Source organism: Somniosus microcephalus, chromosome 3 (assembly GCF_052327205.1).
Source record: "Somniosus microcephalus isolate GS21.2 chromosome 3, FLI_Smic_1.0, whole genome shotgun sequence".
In the NCBI taxonomy this organism is placed as follows: domain Eukaryota; kingdom Metazoa; phylum Chordata; class Chondrichthyes; order Squaliformes; family Somniosidae; genus Somniosus; species Somniosus microcephalus.
In genome coordinates, this window is record NC_140989.1 from 113,755,603 (window position 1) to 113,770,425 (window position 14,823).

Here is a 14,823-nt window from a genome sequence, read left to right on the forward strand (position 1 = left end):
CACAGTGTTGTCCAGAAGGTCGGACCGCTGACGGGCTGCGGACCAAGGTTCCGTTGCGTTTGGGACGAAATCCCCGGGAACCCGTAGCGGCTGTCCGTAGACAAGCTCGGCGGACGAAGACTGGAGGTCCTCCTTGGGAGCGGTCCTGAGTCCCAGCATGACCCACGGGAGTCTGTCGATCCAGCTGTCGTCCCGGGGGCTGGCCCGGAGCGCAGCCTTCATGGAGCGATGAAACCGTTCGCACAGCCCGTCAGCCTGAGGGTGGTATGCTGTGGTGCGGTGGAATCTCAACCCGAGGCCTCGGGCGACAGCGTTCCAGAGCTCTGACGTGAACTGGGGCCCCCCGGTCGGAGGAAATGTCAGATGGGGCGCCGAACCGGGCGACCCAAGTGCTGATGAACGCCCGAGCCACATCGGCGGCCGTCGTTGAAGACAGCGGGATGGCTTCCGGCCATCGGGTGGTTCTGTCGACCATTGTGAGGAGGTGGGTGAACCCGCGGGAGGGCGGCAGGGGCCCCACCAGGTCCACGTTAACGTGGTCGAACCGCCTCTTGGGCACTGCGAAAGGCGCCAATGGGGCCTTAGTATGGCGATGTACTTTCGAGTGTTGGCATACCACGCAGGTGCTGGCCCAATCGCGAACGTCTTTCCTGAGCCCGTGCCAGATGAATTTAGCCACCACCAGCTTCTGTGACAGCCTCCTGCCCGGGTGGGAAAGATTATGGACGGCTTCAAAAACCTGTCGTCTCCACCCTTCGGGCATGACGGGACGTGGCTGCCCAACGGAGACGTCGCATAGGAGTCTGGTACCGGCAGCGTCGAGCGCGACGTCCGCTAGTTGAAGGCCCGTGACCGCCATCCTGTAGGCCTGGACGTCTGAGTCGGAGGCCTGGTTGCCCGCCATGCGGGTGTAGTCGATGCCGAGGTGTACGGCGCTGGCGACGGCTCGGGAGAGACAGTCGGCGGCGGGGTTGTCTTTCCCAGCCACATGCTGGATCTCCGAGATGAAGGCCAACTGGCGTTGCTGACGGGCCGACCATGGCTTGGAGGTTTTGGCCATGGTGAAGGTCAATGGCTTGAGGTCCACGAACGCCGTGAACGCGCGGGCCTCCAGCAGGAAACGGAAGTGTCGGACGGCGAGGTAGAGGCCGAGAAGCTCGCGATCAAAGGTGCTGTACTTCCGCTCGTTGGGGCGGAGCTGCCGGCTGAAGAAGGCGAGCGGCTGCCAGGCGCCGTTGACCCACTGTTCGTGGACGGCGCTGACCGCATAGCCCGAGGCGTCGGTGGTGAGAGCGATCGGCGCATCAGGTAATGGATGCGCCAGCATGGCCGCGTTAGCCAGGGCCCTTTTCGTGTCCGTGAAAGAATTGGCTATCTCATCGGACCAGTCGACGGCGAGTTTGTCTGGCTTGCCTTTGAGGGCCTCGTAAAGGGGCCGCATAAGCTGAGCTGCTCGGGAGACGAAACGATGGTAGAAGTTCACCATGCCCAAAAACTCCTGTAGGGCCTTCACGGTGAGGGGTCGCGGAAAGTCCATCATGGCCTCCACTTTCAATGGCAGTGGCACCGCCCCGTCCTTCGTGATGCGGTGCCCGAGAAAGTCAATTGAGGACAGCCCGAACTGGCACTTGGCCGGGTTGACGATTAGGCCATGTTGGCTGAGTCGTTCGAAGAGAGTCCGGAGGTGGGACATATGCTCCGTCCTGGAGGCGCTGGCGATGAGGATGTTGTCCAGGTATACAAACAGGAATGTCAGGACCCGTAACACGGTGTCCATTAGGCGTTGAAAAGCCTGTGCGGCGTTTTTGAGGCCGAATGGCATGCGGAGAAATTTGAATAGCCCGAACAGGGTGATCACCGCGGTTTTCGGGATGTCCTGCGGTTGGACAGGGACCTGGTGGTAACCCCGGTCGAGGTCCACTTTTGAGAATACCACTTTCCCGGCCAGGCGGGCGGAAAAGTCCTGGATGTGTGGAATCGGATAGCGGTCGGGGGTCGTTGAGGCGCCGGTAATCTCCGCACGGGCGCCACCCGCTGCCTGGTTTCGGGGCGATGTGGAGGGGCGAAGCCCACGGACTGTTCGACCGGCGGATAACGCTGAGGTGCTCCATGGTGTCAAACTCAGCTTTGGCGATGGCGAGCTTCCCCGGGTCGAGGCACCGAGCGCGGGCGTAGACGTGCGGACCGGTGGTCGAGATGTGGTGTTCTACCCTGTGTTTGGTGGCGGCGGATGAGAACGTGGGCTTCGTGAGGTCTGGCAACTGGGCGAGGAGGCGGGAAAACTCGTCGGAGGCCGAGAGTGCGCTGGACAACTGCGTCGTGCTGGACCCGCTGAGGGAACATGGGAGCGAGCTGAAGGTTTCCGTGTTGATGAGATGTCGGTTCTTGACGTCCACCAAAAGGCCATTGGCGCAGAGGAAGTCAGCGCCGAGAAGGGGGGTGGACACTTTTGCTGTGACAAAGTCCCAGGTGAACCGCTGCCCGCCAAAACAAAGTGCCACGTTCGGTTTCCCGAAGTTGCGGATGGAACTGCCGTTGGCGGCTTCGAGGACGGGGCCGTGGTTCCCCCCTTGAATGTCTATGGTTGACGCGGGCAGGACGCTCACCTGGGCGCCCGTGTCGCAAAGGAAACGATGTCTGGAGTCGGTGTCTGTAATAAACAACAAACTGCCTGAATGGCTGACTGCCATAGCCACCGACGAGTGGTCTTTAGTTTGTTTCGACGTGGGAAAACTGCACGGGGGCCGGCACTTCCTGTCTTTGGGGCCGAACTGCGAATGGTAGAAGCAGAGGCTTGAGGGTTGCCACCGTTGGGCTGTATCAGTGGGGGCAGGGCTCCGTGTGGCCGCGCAGCACTGTTGCCCAGCGGAGAAAAATTTGTAGGCCTCCTTGGCCAGGTCGCGGAAATCGGTAGTGGAAGAGTTGGCTAAAGCCGACCATACCTGACCTGGTAGCTGTTGAAAGAACAGTTCCTTGAAGAGGAAGCACGGCGTGTGTGTGCTCAGGAGGGCCAGCATGTGCTCCGTCAGCTCCGAGGGCTTGGAGTCGCCAAGCCCGGGTAGAGAGAGAAGCCGGCGTGCGCGTTCGGCTTCGGTGAGTCTGAAAGTTTGTAAGAGGTGCGCTTTCAGCGTACCGTATTTGTTGAGCTCCGGGGGGTTCTCGAGCAGGTTCACGACTCTGGCCGTGGTGGAGCTGCCAAGAGCAGAGACGACTTAGTAGTACCTCGTGTCGTCCGCGGTGATGTCCCGTAGTGCAAATTGAGCCTCGGCCTGGGCGAACCAAGCGACAGCCTGTCGTTCCCAAAACTCGAGTAATTTGATGGAAACGGTGTTTGTCGCCATTTCAGATGAGGTCTTTGGAATCGTCCAAAAGAGCAGCGGGGTCACCAATGTTGGGATCGATAGAAAACAACAGGCAGAGGCTTTTGTTTAAGCAAAGGCAAAACGTGTCGTTCTTTAATCACTCTCCACGAGGTCTGAAGAGCTCAGCCCCATGCAGGGGCTATGACGTCATCACGCAACCGACGTCATGATGTCATCACGCTACCGACGCTCTTAAAGGGACCCTGCACCGATAACCCAACCCAGCATGTACATATCACAACATTGCTATACATAGTGAATTGTGTTTAGGTACATATAACAGCATTGGCTATACATTGGGCCAGTAATTCCGGTCCCAACGCGTGAGTACGGACGAGGTACTCACGCGTGGGCCTGTTGGAAGTGCCAGATTTCAGCATGCGCGGGAAACCGGCATTTCCTCCAAGGGGTTCAGAGGTCCAAAGCGTGCGCGCAGGACTCTGTGCGCACGCGTTGAACTAACTTCCTTTTTGACAGGTTTGCCCGTGTGCAAGGGCCTGAACTTTTTAGACATATAAAAAGGAGGCGTAAGGACTTGATTCTTTAAGGTAAGTGGTCTAATATTTAAAATTATAACATTTTTTCTACAACTTTATTGTTTTTAAGGACTTTACAGTAAGGTAAGTTTATTTTTAGACCCGATTTCTTAAAAAATTATTTTTTTCAAAAATTTGATTAATTGTTTAAAATAGTTTTTTAAAGTTATTTATAGTTTATTTAATTATTGGGATGTTAAAATTTTATTTAAAGTTAAACTAGTCTTTTGGGCGCCCGTACTTTTCATGAGTTTGACAGTTCTTACTATCAAACTCATGAATGAAGTTTCCCCTCCCCTGATTGGCTGCACAGTGCTCACCTGATCCCAGCCGGCACATTGCACTAACTACGCCGCTGGATCAGGCAAGCACAGCGCATGCAAGCCCCCGAACCTAATTTCTGGGCCATTGTGTTATTGTCCCTATGTGGTCTCCGCCACAATATCAATTTGATCATCCCAACTTTCAAAATTCCATTGCTGGTATACAGTGCTGAAGCTATTATTATAGTTATCCACACTATTTTACAATGTATTCTGTACAACACCTTATTCAATCATGTTTTTAATGACTTTTTGTGTGAATTATGTACTCGGCAAAGTGTGAGATTTTAGTACTGGGTAATGGTAACATTTCTTTTCAGATACCCAGGGTTGGATTCTCCTCCGTGAACCCACTCTAAGGCTGGAATTTTCCTTACCTTGGCGGGTCCAGTGTGGCCAGTGTCCGTGGTGGGTCGCGACGCCGCTGCTGGCTCCATCCCATTTAGAAAATGAACTTACCTTAATGGGGCCTATTAAGCCCGCCCATCGCATTACCCGGCCCAATTAGATGGAGCGGGTCTGATGGCGTCATTCATGACAAGTTTTAAGCTAGGATCCTTAGAGACCATGGCTACATTAAATTTTGGGGGAAAAGTTCGTGTTCGCCAGCAGTTAACGGCTGCTGGAAATGGCCGCAACGCTAACTAAGTGAAATTGGTCTGGAGGGCATGGAGATAGGTGGCACAGTGCTCACCTTCTGTGCAATGCTGTCCTGGTGGCATTGCTGGATGGATCCAAGATGAAGGCCGCAATTTTGCCGGCGCTCAGAGTATGGGTTTGGAGGCAGGTCCGCTGTCAAAATTGAAATGATTGACAGCGGGTTGGTAACCTGCTGCGAAGCCGTTACCATGTAAGCTTCCAAAGTGTCGGGTCTGCAAATTCAGAACAGACCTGACACCAAGCGGCGGGGGAGGCATTTAAGATAGTTAACTGCTTGTTAAGTGCTTGTTAACTACTATTTTGCCAGCCTTTTTCTATTTTCCCACATTTTTAACAGGGTTCACGTCGTTTGGAGATCACGTCAGGTAAGTAAGTTGGGTTCTCTATGTCTCCCCATTGCTGTGAATAGGTGACAGCTGCAAAAGTAGCATGAAAGCTACCATTTTATAGCTGGGCACTTTCCAATGTCAGAAGCTTGAATCTTCAGACTTGGAAGACACTTTTTTGAGCTGTATGCAATTTGGAAGTTTTTGGAGTAAACTCTCTCTCCACGGTCACTTCCTTGGAGCAAACTCTCTCACCATTGACAGACCGCTTCTGTCATCTCAACTTCAGCTGCCATCTATTCCAGCAACATCGCTGCCCTTGAAAAAATCTCACCTTGGTCCTCTGAATCCCTCCACAATCAGCCCCAACACCAACATCACCAGGCACACCAACATCACCAACAACACACCAACCTCCTCCGCAAGCATCTGATGCTGCACAGGACACAGGGCATCAGCACCCGAGCACATTGCTGCCCGGGAAGCCAGTGATGGCATCACCATGGCCAGATGTAGTTCACTTAACGCTGTACACCCTAGCTGTCACATGATGCGCCAGGTTAACACCACCCCACACCAGCACCATAAAGCATTCCTACAGTGACCAAGCCATTCCTTTAACACTCATCATCATTGCGGGGGATACTGTTATGTCTCACCATTCACTGCAACTCACTAAGACACTTCCAAAGGGGAGCACAGATCTGTCCAATAAGGCAAAGTGTTGAAAATAAAGATTTCAATGTTTGACAACACATTAACAGAAAATTTACATGAACATAGCATAAGACATCCACGTGCCTACCCTTGTGTGTTAGTTGGCATGATTGCACTAGGATGAGGGTGAGTGTGGGGTGGCTAGTGAGATGGGGAAGTGATAATGTAGATAGAGAGGAATGGATGGAGGTGCAAGTTAGGTTGGTGTGAGTAAGGATGTGCAGGAGTAGGGTAGGGAAGGCAGAGTTATGGGGATGTGATGAGTGGCACAACAGGATGAGGTTGAGTGCGGCTTTGCAGTAACGTTTCGTGATCTACTGAGAGGTTTGCGCCACTGCAGCCTGGTACTCTGGACGACATCCTTGCTTTTGCCCTCCTGTGCAATGTGCAACCAGGTTGCGTTGGTGTCCTGGGGAGGTTTCTTCCGCCAATGGGAAGGGAAGAGAACCTCCCTGCGTGCTGTGAATCCCTCCATAAGCATATGGAGGGAATCATGGGAGAACCTGGGTGCAGCCGTGCACCTTTGTGCAGTGCTTGTCAGCATTTGCAGCACCTCAATGTGGCAGAACACTGACAGCTCAACTGTCAAAATCAATTTGGACATGGTCCCTTTAAGGAAACCGGCTGATCACCCGTTATCAAATGACGTCATCAGATCTGCTTCCTTTTAATTGTCCGGGAACCCCGCAGAGTGGGCTTAACAAGCCCTATTAATGGAAATTCCTTTTGACAGAGCGGCTGCAGCCAGGAGCGGGACCAGAACCCACCAACTACCTCTCCTGCCGCTGTAATGTATATACCTTTAAGGGGGGAACTATCTTTTACAGCTCATGTATACTGCAGTACCGGCAGTGACCACACCTGTATATAGCACTGAGTAGTAATCTGTACAGATCAGTTCCAGTGTGAGCCACGTTTAGTAAACACCTGTTGTACCGTTCTCCTGCAGTCTGTGTCTTATTATACACGGACACAACAGCCGCAATCCCGCCTCCGCTGGGAAAATCCAGCCCGAACTTTCTGTCCAGATCCGCGTTGCAGCTTCCCACAGCCTCTGTGAGCGAAGCTGTGGAGCTCGCAGGGAATTGTGGGTAATGAAGAGTTCTGCAATTTAAAGGGGCCACGCACACTAGACAAAACAAAATGCAGTGAACCAATACATTTTTCAGCCCTATCTGCCTTTCAGGAAATATTCAAAATTTAAAAGAAGTTCCAAATGTGAATATTCAGTTGTTAAAGGTGAATTACCATCCTAACGTCAGCAAATGGGAAAACTGCCTCAGCATTAACACAAATGGCTCAGCAAGCCAGGGAAGGGACACCGAGGGTCTCACACACAGCACTTCAGCTTTGTGCAGGGATCAACAGTGCAAGAGTGGCCCTCTACCCACAGGGGCCAGGATGCCCTCCAGAAAGAACGATGTGGGATTACATCACTTAGGCCGTCACTGCCAGCGGTGTCACCCCCACCACCTGGCTCCAGTACCCAAAGAAACTTCATGACCTCAGACCACTGGTCAAGGTCAGTGAATGTATCTTCAAAAGCCTTCTCCTACCAACTGCACCACTAGCCTCACACACTGCTCAATGCACAACCCCCAATCACTCACCCACAAACAACCTGCACCAATAACGAAGCACATCTCCCATTCCTAGGCTCACCTCACCTCCTTGGAGGAGATGGTGCAGGCCATTCTTGGCAGGGACATGGTTGAGCCCTTGGCCAGCAGCGGGGCTGAAAGGATACTAGATGCGGGTATCCTCGTATGTTATCCTCCTTCTGACATGCACCTCTTGCTTTCCCGTCCGCCTGTCTGCACAACTCCGCCCTTGTGCCTTCCTCATTTCACACACCCAAGAAATGCAGCCTGCCCAGCCAGTGGGTCAACAAGAAGAGGCAGCTTGCCCAGCCAGTGGGACCGCAGGCGGATGATTCCATCCCAGATATCCCGGCCACAAAGGGGCTGCCTGGGATGCATCTTTCTGTCTGATTCCTCCTCTTCAGCTTCCTCCTCTTCTGCGTCTTCCTCTTCCCTCTGCAAGCAGATGCTGTAAATGTGAAATGACAGCATAAAATGCTGGAAATACTCAGTTGGTCAGGCAGCATGTCGACCTGAGATGTGAACTCTGTTTTTCTCTCCATGGCTGTTGTGTGACCTGCTTAGTATTCGCCGTATGTTCTGTCTTCTCAAAGGCCTTCATTTACCAACTGAGCCCTTGCAAGCGTCCAGCAGCACTCCCTACACACTTAAAAAACTTTTCACATCTATTGTAGCAAGCCATTTCAATAAAATCAAAAAAAACCAGTCCATACCCTTAAATTCAAACTTACCTGAATGATGTGTGTGTCCCTTTAAGTGCTGCAGACATCACCACCGTCAGCCTGCTTGCACGCCAGGTCAGGTTAACCTGGCATGCTTTGGACCCAGCGCTGAATTCGAAGTTCGCGTTGATGATGTTAAGTAGGCGTTGCACGCCGATTGACGTCACCACACCACCAGAGCACTGCCAGTTACCGGCAGTGGGAAAGGGAAGAGGAATATGGCGGCCGCCGCGGGACCCGCCAGCAGCTGGTGAAAGAGTGGTGGCCACCATTTTATCGCCATTTCATGGCGCTACAGAGTGGCAGTAAGTCTATTAATTTCTAGCCCGGTAAGTTTAATCTAACATAGTGGGTGTTGAATCTTTACTGTATAATAATATAATAAAAGTTATATATGAGTGACAAAGAAATATTTAAATAATATTATCATTAAGTAATATGATGCCATCTACAAATACAATCAAGAACAGTGTAAGTGGTGCTTACAATGTGTTTCTGGGATTTCTGCAGCTCTTCCGTTGTAGTTAACAATGGACAAGTGGGAGAACCTCTGCTGAAATTCACTCAAGTTTCAGACTGAAAAATTAAATTAGTCATATTCAGGGACTGAAAGCAAATTGAACCAGTGGAATGAGTGACGAGAATGAAATTGTTACGGTTGATCTGATGGGGCGGTAATTAGCCAGATTGGATTTGTCCTGCTTTTTGTAGACAGGACCTAACTGGGCAGTTTTCCACATTGTCGAATAGATGCCAATGTTGTAGCTGTACTGGAACAGCTTGGCTAGCGGCATGGCTAGTTCTGGTGCACAAGTCTTCCACACGATAGACGGGATGTTGTCGGTGCCCAGAGCCTTTTCTGTATCCAGTGCGCTCAGCTGTTTCTTGATATCATGTGGAGTGAACCAATTTGGCTGAAAACTGGCTTCTGTGATGATGGGGACCTCCGGAGTAGGCCAATATGGATCATCCACTCGGCACTTCTGGCTGAAGATGATTGCAAATGCCTCAGCCTTGCCTTTTGCACTCACATGCTGGGCTCCACCATCATTGAGGATGGAGATATTCATGCAGCTTCCTCCTCCTGTTAGTTGTTTAATGGTCCACCACCATTCATGACTGGATGTGGCAGGACCGCAGAGCTTTGATCTGATCCATTGATTGTGGGATCGCTTAGCCCTGGCTATTGCGTGCTGCTTCTGCTTTTTAGCATGCATGTAGTCCTGTGTTGCAGCTTCCCCAGGTTGGCACCTCATTTTTAGGTACGCCTGGTGCTTCTCCTGGCATGCTCTTCTACATTCCTTATTGAACCAGAGTTGGTCCCCTGCCTTGATGGTAATGGTAGAGTGAGGGATATGCCGGGCCATGAGGTTACAGATTGTGGTGGAATACAATTCTGCTGCTGCTAATGGCCCACAGCGCCTCATGGATGCCCAGTTTTGAGCTCCTAGACCTGTTCTGAACCTATCCCATTTAGCACGGTGGTAGTGCCACACAACACGATGGAGGGTGTCCTCACTGTAAAGACAGGACTTCATCTCCACAATGACTGGGTGGTGGTCACTGCTACCAATACTGTCATGAACAGATGCATCTGCGACAGCTAGGTTGGTGAGGACGAGGTCAAGTAGGTTTTTCCCTCGTTGGTTCTCTCACTACCTGTCGCAGGCCCAGACTGGCAGCTTTGTCCTTCGGGACTCAGCCATCTCGGTCAATAGTGGTGCTACCAAGACACTCTTGGTGATGGATATTGATGTCCCCCCCAGAATACATTCTGTGCCCTTGCTACTCTGTGTTTCTTCCAAGTGGTGTTCAACATGTAGGAATACTGTGGGTTCCCATAGCAAACCTTTAATTTGGAGGAAGTGAGTGAAGTCAAAGGAGAAGTTTTTCAATGTGAGAACAAGTTCAGCCAGGTGGAGGAGGGTGGTGGTGGATGGGGACTGGTTGAGCGTCTGTTCAAGGAGGAAGTGGAGTGCCTCAGGCCATCCTGGTGGGGAATGGAGGTGTAAAGGGATTGGATGTCCATCGTGAAAAGGAGACGGTTGAGGCCAGGAAAGTGAGAACTGTTAAAGTGGCAGAGGCCATCGGAAGAGCCACGGATGTAGTTGGGAAGAGACTGGACAAGGGGAGAATAAATAGATTTGAGATAGCAAGAAATCAGTTCTGTGGGGCAAGAACAGGCTGAAACGATGGGTCTACCAGGGCAGTCCTGTTTATGGATCTTGGGAAGGAGGTAGAAGCGGGCTGTGCGGGGTTGGGGGAGTATGAGGTTGGCGAACGTGGAGGTATGATCTCCAGAGGAGATGAGGTCAGTGACAGTTTTGAAAATGATGGCTTGATGTTCAGTAGTGGGGTCATGGTCCAGGGTGAGGTAGGAGGATTTGTCAGAGACTTGGCATTCAGCCTCCACAAGGTAGAGGTCGGTTTGCCAAACAACAACTAGGCCACCCTCGTCAGCAGGTTTAATGGCAATGTTGGGGTTGGATCTGAGAGAATGGAGTGCTGCAACTTCAGAGAGAGGTAGGTTGGAGTGAGTGAGGGAAGGAGAGAAAATTGAGATGGCTGATGTCATGTTGGCAGTTTGCAATGAAAAGATCTAGAGGGGGTAAGGGGCCAGAGGGAGGGGTCCAGATAGAATGAGAATCCTAAAAATGGGAGAAAGAAAGAAAGACTTGCATTTATATAGCGCCTTTCATGACCTCGGGACATCTCAAAGCGCTTTACAGTCAATGAAGTACTTTTGACGTGGAGTCATTGTTGTAATGTGGGAAAAGGTCAGCTGTGCGGGGGGAAGACTCCTGACCAAAGAAGTGGGCACAGAAATTAAGGTGATGGAAAAAGAACTCAGTGTCGCGCTGAGCTCAAAATTCATTGAGGTGGGGGCATAAGGGGATGAAGCTCAGGCCTTTGCTGAGGACTGATCGTTTGGGGTCAGAGAGGGGAAAGTCAGAGGGGATAGTGAAAACACGGCAGGGGGTGAGATTGGTAAAAGGGATGGTGTCAGAGGAAAGTGAAGGGGAAGAAAGTTCCAGAGGGGCGTTGGTGTCGAAGAGTTGTTGAAGCTTACAATCCTTGACACCTGAAAGAAGAAAAAAAAAAATTTGTTAAAGCACTGGATGAGGTGAAGGATGAACTGGTACTGTGGACCAGAACAGCTTTGAGATAGCGTGAGTCAGTGCTGCTGAAGAGAGAGATCGAGAGCGTGCATGTGGCAGCGCATAGTGTTGAGCGTGGATCTCAGGATGCAACGAGAGCAGTGGTTTGAGGAACACTGAATATCTCGGAGATATCTGGGTGGATCCAAAACATGTAGGGTGGAATTTCAGTTGGAATAAGACAGGGTCGGAGACAGTTGCTGAGGAAAGAGATGTGGCTGTGAAAGCGAGTTTTGGTAGATACCTGATCAAACATGAGAAGGGAAACTTTTTTTCACATGGCAGCTGTTGCTGATGCTACCATTCCCATTTACACCTCATCTAAACTCATCTTTTGTTTCTTAACTTATCCCATTACCATCTCCTTTTGCCTTGCACCATCATCCCTTTTGGCTTTTAATCTCTCCTGCCTTCCATCCTATCTCAGACCTTCCCTTTTGTTCTTTCCTCCCTTCCTCCTTTCCCTGCCCCTGTACTTGCTTAAAAATCTGTTACATCTCTAACTTTTTCTAGTTCTTACAAAGGGTCGTCGACCTGAAATGTTAACTCTGTTTCTCTCTCCACAGATGTTGCCTGACCTACTGAGTATTTCCAGCATTTTCTGTTTATATTGTTGAATAATTACTTTGTTAGTTTTTACAGTAGAGGAAGAGGATCATATACCTGTTATTCTGAGGAAGCCAATAATGAATCAAGGACTAGAAATTACTAAAGTGGACATTCTGGTGGATTCTCTGTTATTGTAATTGGGTCTAATAGCTGAATCAGTTCCTCATCCTGATTAGCTGCCCGTTCTGCCCTAGTGATTACACTATCATTGGCAGGCCCCTCTCGAGGGGGTGTCATGTAGACCGAACATTTTGCTTGTTCGTCTGCAAGGCTGTTTCCTCTTGAGTGTACTGTTCCAGTGGTATGCCCGTTTATATGAATCACCTGACACTTTTTCTCCATTCTCGAATGGAGAATATCTTCCCACTGTGTGGGTTTAATAAAGTCTGCTTTCTTTAAAACATACCGTAATGCTGCAGCTTCAGCATATTGCGCTGTCTTATGGCCAAGGGGTATAGACAGTAATTCTTTTGGATATAAAGAATAGGAATCTCAAAGTCGCTACTACTAAGCCCATCCTTGCTGAGGATTGTTGGAGTGTTTCTTTTTTAATCGTCATTGCCGATTCATCACAGTAAATAACTTGATGGTATTCTGTAAGCGGTCTCATAAGTATTTGTCTGATTCTCTCCTCTGTATCATCATCCTCCATGATGGGGAGATACTCTATCTTTCCACATTAATTTTGGATGGCTTTGTAGTTAAAGATAGTGGCCTAGAAATTCAGTTGCGTTTGCGCCCACTTATTGGCTATAAAGTGGTTTGCGCCTGAAGTTTTTTATCGCCCGAAATTCAGATGGACCCTAACATCGGCGTTAGCCGGTAGCGCCGCGCCGGCACCGATGACGTCATCGGTGTGCGCAGCGCCCCGGTTGCAATGCTATTCCGGCCCGATGGCCAAATTCAGTTGCGGCCGCCTCGCCCGTGGCAGCCGCAAACAGCGTTTGTGAAACGGGGTCTTGCAGCTCCGAAAGGCCGGCGCATAAAGGTGGAGCGGCGGCCGGCCGCTTTCCCGGTGGCCGCCTGCCCGCACCTCCCTCCCCGGACTCCTGCACCACCCCCCCCGCGGCATTGATGTCTGAGTCCCGCGAGCCCGACACTTCTCCGTGGTGCCGGGCTCATTTGCCGGGGGAATCCACCGGCGATCTGACGGCTGCAGGCAGCTCCTCCTTAAGAGAAGGAGGAGGCCTGCAGTACCCCAGCCTGCCGCACCGCATCGGGTGCCGCAGCGGGAGCTGGACGCCTGAAAGTGACATTCATCGCCCCTAGCGAGGCGGCCAAACCCTGCAATAGCGCCCGCCGCCGTCTTGGCCCGTCGCAACTGAATTTTAGGCGGGCGCTACGGGAATCCTGGCGAGCGCAAAATTTCGGGCGCAAAAGACCTGGCGGGGCCATACCGAATTTCTAGGCCAGTATTTATTAATGAGTTGCTCAAGGAGGTCTTTGCCTCCCCCTTCTGGACAAGTTTAATCAAGCTGTGTTCATTTGTGGGCAAGGTTACCAAGGCATAGAGGAATTCAAAAGGTCCTGGCTGGGTGCCAGGCCTTCAATGCTGGGATTGATCATCCTCAAGATGCTGAGGTTCATTTGCTGCTTTACCTTTAATTATTTTAACTGAGTTTTGTTCCTCCCTCTTGGGGATTTCATGTTTTCCAGATCCCTGATGGGGTTTACCGGACCGTTTACTTTCTTGACGATCCTCCTGTTGAGGTGGATGTTGGTTCTGCCGGGAATCTTTTTGATCCCAATTTCGGTTTTCTCGGTACCCTCCCATGGCACTTTGATAACTTTGGCCAGTGTAAAAGCTGTCCCCATAGGGAGTCCACTGTCCTTCGCTTTCCTTTCGAGGTCTAGCCTCTCGTCTATCCCATCTTTCTGGGGAGAAATCTGTCTCATATTGTGGGCGAGTTGGGGGTGTAAACCTTTTGGAATACCCTCTTGGGGGTCCCGAGCCATGAGTTTGTGTCTGGGCAGGGTGGACTTGAGACTTGGGTCTATACAGTCCTTCTTTCTGAGTACCAAAGGTACCTTCTCCATTTTTTTAATCCCTAGTTTCTGATCTCATTATAGGTTTAGTTTGGGGTAGACCTAAGAGGTAATGATTTAGTTGGATAATGCGATTGATATTATCCCATCTTTGTTGGTTATCTCGATAATCATTTAGAGCACCCTCACAGGCAAGTTTGAGGGCTGTATTTTGATATTGATTGGCCAGGCAACCATGAACAATGTCCCAATTATTCTGTGTAAGTATTTTGCCTAATCTGTAGGCAGCTACCAGCCCTTTAGTTGTGGCTGTATTAGTGAGTATTTCCTTGATTGAACCCATTACATGCCCACCCTGAGTTGCCTTGAGAACATAAGCATATATTTGAACCCAGTTGTTGCATTGGTTTAATGGGGGTATTAAGTCTGAACTTAGTATCATTTGCAGTAGTTGCCTCAGGTGTTGGGCATTGCAATCTTGGCAACAGGTTTCCAATTCATCAAGGTTAGTTAGAATCCAGCAGGTTTTTTCCTGGCTGGTGTTTCCTGGTCTACCACACATTGTGTAGATAGAGCTCAGGTTTACTTGACCTAGGGGCGCAATTTGTGGTTGCTGGGGTTGGTTTACTGGACCATTAATCATTGCACCTCCAGCATTTAGATCAGAGTGAGCTAGTGCCTGTCGGCATTGATTATAATGGATTCTAAGCTGTCTATAGTTTTCTCGAAGATTGTTGTCATTTATTTCATCATGAGTTTGCCACCTTAACCGGAATCCATGGCCCCCAGGAGCATAAGCTGCTCCGGGTCCTGCTATTCGTCC

General features: G+C 50.6%; 1 pseudogene; it reads right to left on the reverse strand.

The window, feature by feature from the left end:
• Positions 1-4,658, reverse strand: part of LOC147121272 (uncharacterized) — a 49,331-nt pseudogene extending 44,673 nt beyond the window's left edge.
• Between the last annotated feature and the right edge of the window lie 10,165 nt (positions 4,659-14,823).